The sequence below is a fragment of the Podarcis erhardii genome, assembly GCF_964252035.2.
Source record: "Podarcis erhardii genome assembly, chromosome: 5".
Lineage (NCBI taxonomy): Eukaryota > Metazoa > Chordata > Lepidosauria > Squamata > Lacertidae > Podarcis > Podarcis erhardii.
In genome coordinates, this window is record NC_138509.1 from 27991086 (window position 1) to 28000269 (window position 9184).

At 40.9% G+C, this 9184-nt stretch overlaps 1 long non-coding RNA gene across 2 annotated transcripts; it reads right to left on the reverse strand.

Annotated features, from left to right (window-relative positions):
- Window positions 1-1608: 1608 nt before the first annotated feature.
- LOC309342550 lies at window positions 1609-7321 on the reverse strand. 2 transcript variants are annotated; one of them, XR_014156897.1, is made up of 3 exons: window positions 6476-7321; window positions 5518-5619; window positions 1609-1820 (listed from the first exon to the last, which is right to left on the reverse strand). It is a non-coding gene; the product is annotated as an uncharacterized lncRNA (long non-coding RNA). The 2 variants fall into 2 exon arrangements; XR_014156898.1 differs by having other exon boundaries at window positions 5518-5622.
- Window positions 7322-9184: the final 1863 nt, after the last annotated feature.

Here is a 9184-nt window from a genome sequence, read left to right on the forward strand (position 1 = left end):
CCACCAACAAAATGTAAATGAAGAAAGCAAAAACAAAAAAGCCATTGTTAGAAAGAAGGCGTAACATAGCAAAACACACATGCATAGGAACACTGCTATCACCAATAGCAGCACAGGGCAACCACAAAACCTGCCCATTACCTATGCATTGTTGTTTAGTTGTTTAGTCATGTCCTACTCTTTGTGACCCCATGGACCAGAGCATGCCAGGCACTCCTGTCTTCCACTGCCTCCTGCAGTTTGGTCAAACTCATGCATACCCATGCAAAGAGAGCATCAAACAATGCACAAGGAAAGGCAAATTACTTAAGCAGCATCATGACCTTGAGGGATGGAGCCTTGGGCTTGGAGGAAGAATTAAAGGCCGAGAGGGAATTGCTCACAGGGCTAATCACAGTGGTCTCCAGAAACTGCAGTACATGATGAGGCTATTCTGCTAACACATCTGTGACCTGAGAAAGTTGCATTGATGCTCTCTGACCTTGAGGCTGCTAGCCCAGAAGTCCCACCAAACCAGAGTCTTCACCCTAAGAACGTATAGCAAGTTCCCTTTAAAAAGAGGAACTTTACCCACTGCATGCTGGAAATAACTTTCTGGATTGAGTGGCAGCTTTTTAAAAGACTTTGTCAGGGATAGTCTGTTTCTAATGCAACATTCTTCATTTAGTCCCGCTCCATGTGGAACTGCTTGTTCTGAATATTTCAACCATTTCAACATTGTTTCACCTTGCTCTACTAGAGTCAGCTCCTGGATCAGAACAGCTACTTCAAAAAAGAAAAAGAAAAAAGAAGTAGTCCTGGATAAAGTGTGCTTTCACCCGATTTCCTACTTGTACAATCTGAGTTCTTTAAACATGGTGACAGGATGTTATTATCACATGAATTGACATCTGAGGTGTGTATCCTCTGGCTAAGACATCTATTCCATTGTTGGTATGGCATGACTAGGTGCAGAGTAGGTCTGAATTCTATCTTCTATTGTGGCTTTTGAGAGAGAGGAGGCAAGGGGCAATCAGTCTGGATTTTTAGCTTCAAAAGGTGTGCTTAACTTAAAGTTGTGTCCTTTTCTGGAATAGCATTATGCCATAACTGAGGCTAGGACCCAACCTCTGAATGAGCTTTGGATTCCTCGTAAGTCCCTTGCTTCCTTGCCTCATCTGCAACCCTCTAAAATAGGGTTTCCCAAACTTGGGTCTCCAGCTGTTTTTGGACTACCAACTCCCATCATCCCTAGCTAGCAAGACCAGTGACCAGGGATGATGGGAATTGTAGTCCATAATCAGCTGGGGACTCAAATTTGGGAAACTGCACCAAACTGTTCCCCTATGTGCCAGTTTTATCATGCTACTCTTGCATCAATGTTTCACCCTGGTTACACCAGCATAGATCCATCTCATCATCATACCAGTGGCTCCACCACTACAGCTACGCTATCCTCATCAAGAAGTTATAAATCAAGGATAGGGTTGTGCTTGAAGATTTACTTTTGAAAAACTTATGTAGAAGAGCCGCACTGACTAGCAGAACAAAGGGCTGAACCTTCTTAGGTGCTCTATGGCAACCTGGTTTTTTTTATCAGAAGAACATTTAATTTCCAGTACTCCATTTTATTAATAAAACTGACCTACATTTCAGAAACATGATATTGCTGAAAAGAGTACATTGTAGTCTACATGTTACCTTGCAGCTATTCTGTAAAAGCCCTGAGCGGTGGCTCTTTTTCATATTACTATTGTAATTCTGATGCAATTCGTACAGGTATCAAAAGAAGAGGATGAGCAGCTTCTTAGTTCTTGATTCTTACCTTACACATGCTGGCCCTAAAAAAAAAATAAAAAATACACACAACAGAAAGTTAACAGAAATATTCAAATCCCCAATCAACATATATAGCCTTTCAGGGGAATATCTTGCAGAAAAAGAGAATAAAATCTTTATTCACATCGCTTTTGGATGGCATCACTCTCTTCTGTGGTTTTCAGTCCTATGGTTGCCACTGTTTTCCTGATAGAGACTCTGTGCTGTTCACAGTGGCATAGGAGAATTAAACAGTGTTTCAACTATAGGCAAAGTTCCCTCCTGTTGAATTTCTCATCTGCCATGTAGCTGTTAAAAGCAAAGATCCTCTATTAACAAATGGGGCGGGAGTGGGTGGGGAACAGCTCTAATTGGTGCTGGAAAGAGGCACTTAGATTAGTTTTCTGACCAAGCATTTTCATACAGTTTCAAACACAAGCTGTGATTTCCCTTGAATCCATCTGGGTTTTTTCTGGTAGTAACAGGAAGACTGTCCTTCACATAGTTGCCTCTATTTGTGGCAGGTAGTAAGCAGGCAAGCGTCCTTATTGATTCTGCCATGCAAACTTCAGCTGGACTCATGGCAGCAGCATCAGTTAGTTCAGTATAAGAAGACTGCATTTAGACATATTAAAATTTATTTTCTTCAATACTTTTTTGCCTTCCTGGTAAAATAAGTTATCAAAGTGGCTTACAACATAATCATTTGGATGCACATTTAATATACTGGGAAATATGTATTTAAGAATGATCCATCATCATATCATCTGCTTCCTGACCTTGTCCAATCATACAATTTTAAAATTAAACTTCATGGGGGATCTCCAACTCAAAGAAAGGAAACCAAATTGCATGCCAAATCAATATCTTAAAATCTTAAGTTAATATTGAAAATCCTGCAGGTCACATTTACTTATATTTAAAAAATAATTATGCAAAATCATCAGTAGGCGAGCTATAATATGCATAATTGAAGTGAGTTAAATGATATGAAGAGTTCCTTGAACAAATAGCTATGGGGAACATGTACTTATACATATACAGAGCCATTAGTGAGAATCCATAAGTCTGCTTAATTAGACTTAATTTCAATACTGCTGTAGTCAACACAGAAGCGGGGAGATATGAATATAGAGATTGATGTGGTTGTACGATAAGGGGCTAATTGGATGAATTGGTTTTGACTAATCGGGAAACAGAAAACTTTGAAACAGGCATACATGCTGTAGGTCTATTCAGCAACCATATCCGCCATCTCTTCTGACTTGGTGAAAAGAATTGTAAATGACTTTCAGAACAAAGATCATACAAGCACTTAATCAGTAGTATGGGTTCTACAAATACAGCCTAGAATAGCGCTGATAAATCTTAGGATCTATAACGCAGCCTTTCCTAGTTTCAGCTCTGTGTGTGTTTTGAGTCCATAGATGTTTGAAATCCTTGGATTGTGGCTCTTCTGGAGAACTTTGGGCATGGGGCTATTTTGTAAGAAGTGAGTGAGAACTGTGTAATGCATGAATATTACAATTATGATTATTGCATAACTCCCTTTCTCTTCAAGCAACATGGTACTTGTGAATTATTTCTATAGTAATGGGGAAAATCTGGGCTTCCAGATGTTGCTGGCTATGATTCCTATAATCCCTGACTATGCTGGCTGGGGCTGATGGAAGTTGGACTTGGAATTCAACAAGATCCACAGAACCACAGGTTCCCCTTCCCTGCTATATATAGTAACTAGCAATTGGCCAGCATTCTGGTGTCTCTCTTGAGGTCTAATATACCTTAGATTCATTGCTTCCGTAAAAGAATAGTATTTGTGTATGCTGCTTGCTTGTGATATTTCCACCTTCCTACGTGAGTTATTGGGTTACAGTGAGCTGAATGGAGTATAATTGGAAATCTAGATGTGTTAGCAATGAAATGTTTGAAAACAGTATACTGAGCTCAGCTTGTGCGGCATCAATCTGCAATTTGCCCCAGCACAGATTCACGTTTAAGTCGGTTAGGAAAAGATGTGACCTTCTCTTTTCACTGGGTGGTTTAGGCTGTTAACAATGGTTGTCTGCTACCAACTGGCTCCAAAGGCTGGAATGTGAGGGGAAGCACCAGGCTCCCATTTTGCTTTTCTCATGACACCTGCTGTGTTGGAAATGAACCACATGGTCTTAGTCATTTTCACTCACAGCAGGTTCTTCAAATTGTGGCACAAGATTCTATAACACACCAGGTGTTTCTCCCCCGTCCCCCTTGAACCCAAGGAAAAGAGAAAAAGTAAAAGTATGTATATAGAGAAAAGCTGTATATGCAAAAGAACAAAGCGGAGAAGAGAATATGGGAAACCACTAAAAAGATATGCTGTTGCAGAAATAAAATCTGTGTGCAACATGGTAGGTTTTGTACTGAAACATTTAAAAGGCTGGTGAATAGGAGATAAAATGGCAATTCTTGTTGGGAGACTGGCCATCAGGAATGCACGTGACAGTTGAGGTTGCGTGGGAATCTTTAGCAAATGCTGTTAGTGCTCTTCTAATCACATGGGATTCCAATTACTGTCCTCTACATGTACTAATAATGGATACTGTCTCTCCAAGGAATTGCCATTTAGAAGACAGACACATCTCTGCCTCCTGTGGGCATGGCATGGCCAAGCCTTGCACTGTCAGGAGGAGGAATGGGGAAGGAGCTGAAGTAATCGAGTGCAACATTCTTCCCATTTGATCTAGGCAAACAGATTTAAGATCATTTAGGTGTGGGGGTGGGATAGGGGAAAGAAAGAGACAAGACTATAGTGCTAAAATATATCACATTAATGTGTCCCTTGTTCTTGAAAAGAAGCATGTGGAGGCACTGCATTTGTAGCCCATGTGTATGAAGAAAATAACTCAAACAAACTACTGCTCCAACACACAACTTACTGGGGGTATTGATCTTGCCATTCGTGGCGGGGGGGGGGAATACTTTCAGCTAGAAAACTATTTAGATTACATGGGAGGTAGCATAGAAAGAGATTGAATTAAATTTAACATTAAAAGAAAAAAATAGCAAAATTCTAGTCAAGGATTTTATTCCCTCTCTTCCTCTTGCCTAAATGAAATATCCCTGCTGCAAGGACATATTGCAAAGCATGGCTGAATGCCTGCATATCTTAGGGAACGTATCTAAATGTGATGCATAGGAAGACACAAAAGAAATGATGAACCCATTTAACGGCGAATTGTTCCTTTCGGAATTGTGCAGCTAAAGAGGAAAAGCTTCGTTAGCTATAAGAATGTAGCTCATGAATTTTCTTCCAGGTGTAAAAAATAATAATATCCAAGCAACCAATGTATGAAATTAGAATAGTTGTAGCAAAAAGCAAATAAATGCATGAAAAGAATGATGCACAGTCACATATGCAAACATGAAAATCAGTTAGAATCTTGAATCTAGCAGTACAAATCTGTGTCCTTTTCTTTGGAGCATTCCCCAACCTGTATGTTCCAGATATTGTTGACTACAGCTCCCATCAGCTCAAGCAAACACGGCCAACAGTCAGGAATAGTGGGAATTATAGTCCAACAATATCTGGAGCACACCAGGTTGGAGAAGGCTGGCCTGTGCTTATGTACTTGTATGTAAACATGTCTGTGGAGGAAACAAATGGGATAAAATGAGCTCCATCTGTTAGTATGATAGATTAAAGTCAATGTAGCACTGATAAATTCAGGGGTTACTAACCTTTTTGGGCCCATGGACACACTAGCAAACCAGACAAACAGTTTTGTGCCGCACACATATCAAAGCCAAGCTGCAATAGAATGTTTCTTTCCAATGCTCTGTCTACTGGAAAACAAACCCAAAGGCATTCAAGAATCAGCTGGATCCCATTAGCCTAAAGGACAGACCATCCTAGTCTTACTCTGCCCACCCTGCAGGACTGGTTCAGAACTATAAGGCCAAATATTAAACTAAATACAGTATATTATGAGAGAACAATGCAAAATGTTATTGTTGCAAACAAAGCAGCAATGAAAACTTTCTGAACCAGGATGGATGAACAGTAGATTAATCATAAACAAGGCAGAGAAACCACACACACACAAAATATCTAAGGGCATTTAAAAAATATTAATTATGTGTTTTTGTTTTTGAGCCTTGCCAGCTAAAGGGGAGTTAAAATATATAAAAAGTCTGTTTTAAAAACTGATGCACATTTTGGGGCTTTGGGGGAAGTATTTTGTTGGCAAATTGCAAATAAATGATAGACCAAATAAACTACTGTTGAAGTGAAATTACCAGGTGGTCACTCAATATCATTTTCTTTCCTTGTCTGCCCACTTTGAGTTTATAGCCACAAACAGCACGGTTGTTTTTCTCTTCCAAGCACTGTGTTGCCAGTATATATGTGCATAAGACAAGGGCAATTTATAATCAGCTCATATAAATCTGGCGCCTCAGGTTTTTCCTCGCAAATTACCGGTAAGTCCTCTATGAAGTTTAAGAATTGGAACCTGCTTTGAAGTTGGAAACTAGATTGCGCACATGTGACTTTCCTCACTCCTCTGGGACCACTCCTACCTGGCTTTGAGTTTGCACAGAGTTACACTTCATATGTAAGGGTCTTTAAAATCTGAATACATTAACAGCAAGGAACCTGCATTGTAGGAGATATGACTTGAAAGGCACCCACACTCACCGTGAAGTTGAAGCATATGAAATGCTGCACACAGACGCCCGCTCTGGCAAATGGCATCCACACGTGGAAGCAGACTTGTTGCTTGTGCTGTTGTTGCAGATACCAGCTGATGCGCATCGGGACAAACATTCCTGTCGACACTGAAATGGTCAATATCCCTCCCCCCAAATCAGGCAGAGGCACCTTCTGTGACCAGCGTCCCTGTTCTCATTGCCATTGCCTGGTTTTCAGGAATCCCCTTTTCTCTCAACCTCTGTGCTGCATGCCTCCCTATTCGGCAAGGTCTTCTAACATTTGGGAGAGACTTTGTAAAGGGGCAGGATCAGGGGGCTATGGTGGGGGGGAAGTAGATGGGAATAAGGAAAGTTTGCTTCCCCCTGCCCCCTTCTGTGGGCATTCTCTGGGTCCACTATTTCATATGGTATAGTCCTCTGGTTGACCATTCATGTTCCTGGAGGCCACTTTGAGAAGTGAGAGGTGGACCAACATCTCAACCTCTAGCCCTCTGTCACGGGGCCAGGAGTCAGCTTTGCCTGTCTGAAGGGGGAGAAGGCGGAGTGACTCCCACATGCAACTGATCAGCCTTCAAGGACACTGAGGAGAAGACACGGATAAGGACCAGCTGGCTACAGCCTTCTTAAGCAGAGCTTCCAGCAGCAGTCAGATGCTGGTAACAGCGCTTGTATTTCCTGGCCCTACCTTGCTGCTTCCTGCTAGTCTTGACCCTTGACCCTCTGATCATCGGATTTCCTGACCCCTGGACCATCTGACCACGCAGATTGCTGCGTGCCCAACCCTAAGACTGGATCTGACTTTGGATGCTGACTCTGCCTCCAGGCAAGTACACCTCAGAGACACTCCTGGTTGGCTGGCCTCTCCCTCCACTGAACTCTGCAAGTTGTTGCCCAGCAACGAGATTATGACACCCTTCAAAGTAGCCTGCTTGTAAATTTTGCTCTGGAATACATATTTTCCTCACCAGATGCTTCTAAGTAGGCTGCTATTGGGCCTGGTTGCTTCTTGGAGGCGATATTTGACTGAGGAGTTGCTGTTCCATAATGCAGTCTATATTCTTTGTTGCTTATAGCCCTCTTTCAGGTTAATCAGCCACAGTAATTCCTACAGACTCCCTTGGCTCCAAATTCATTTTCATGCTTTTAGTTCTTCAACCTTCCTATTGTTAAATGAAAAAAAGTTCACTTCACTTTATAAAATAAGCATGTTTCACCTCTTTCCGTTTTAACATATGCGCCCCAGTTTTATTTATTTTGTACAGTTTTGATGTGTTGCATCAAGCTGTATCAATCATATAGCACGGTTCTATACAGCAGTGTGATTGACAGCAAGGAGCTGACACATAGCAATCCAAGCAGTTCAAGTTCTAAATCAAGATGTATTCAATGAATATATTTACAGCTGGAAATACTTCTTGCTCATCTTTATAAATGAGATTGCACATTTTTGGTTAAAAAATATAGCACAGATCTTTTCACCTTACTTTTTTACCTGTCACTTAAACTGTCCTGTGACACTGAGTCTCATAATCGCCATTCATAACCCTGTCGATATTAGTTGATGTATGGAAGCTTCTTTGAATATAACTTTACTTGGAGCATGCTCACGGACATTCAGTGAAAACCTGTGCGTTTCTCACATCTGTTGTGTCACTGGCAGCTTAATCTTTCTGCTACCTGCGTGCGATCCTTGAGCTGTTTATAATAATCACTACAGTACAAGAGGAGGGACTGAGAAGCTGCCATATTTTAGCTCTTCCACATGCTGAAGAGACCTGAAGTCAACTGATGTCAGAGGCTTCATTGGCACTAGGAGTCAGCATGTAGCACCTATTGGAAACACTCAGTTTTGTGAGTGAATGTAAAAACTAGCCTGCTATACAAAAGTAGAATGTTCATTTATTGCTCTACTCACTTTTACCTCTACCACACCAACCACTGGTGGAAAGTGAGTGCAATGGCTAATGAGTACAGTGGCTGATGGGATTGCCAACTGTTGTTTCCTGCTCTCCTGCCCCCTTCTGCTGTTTCTCTACAACATATTTTGATCTCCCATTATTTTCCCAGCATTTTTCTTAGTTATTTATTTATTGGTTAGTTGTTTGGTTGTTTGGTTGCCCATGTAAAATAGCGTTGGCATAAGTAAAGTGAGTGTAGGTTGCGGGCTTACTGTACTTACAATCCAGAGTGTTGCGATCTGCTTAAGTTTGTGAAAGGTATTCAGTCAGGGCGAGTGATACTTGTCAGTATTTTGTTTTAATCCATACAGTTGAAATTTAAATTGGAATTCTACAACAAAATATGCCTTCTAATTACATGAAGACCTTTCATTCCACATGCCTCTGGAAAAATTGTATGTTTTGGCTCTATGCCCCCCCCCCCATTTTTTGGGTTAATGAATGAGAATATTATTATATTTTTAAATCCAGTAAATGAATAAATTCAGATTTGGTACCTGAGCCTCAAAGATATCTGAAGTTTCATATGATGAATATGTACAATGCACAGCATTCAGTATACTAGTCTGTGTTGCTGGATAACACAATAGTTATATGAGTTTAAAACGTTTTAGCAAGCATTTGTGAATCAAGGAAGTTCTGTCATTGCATGCATGAAAAATATTTTGCCATCCCATGTTTCTCATGGGTGAGGTTCTGGAAAACCATGCCTGTGGTTCTGGAAAAGCAATTCCAGA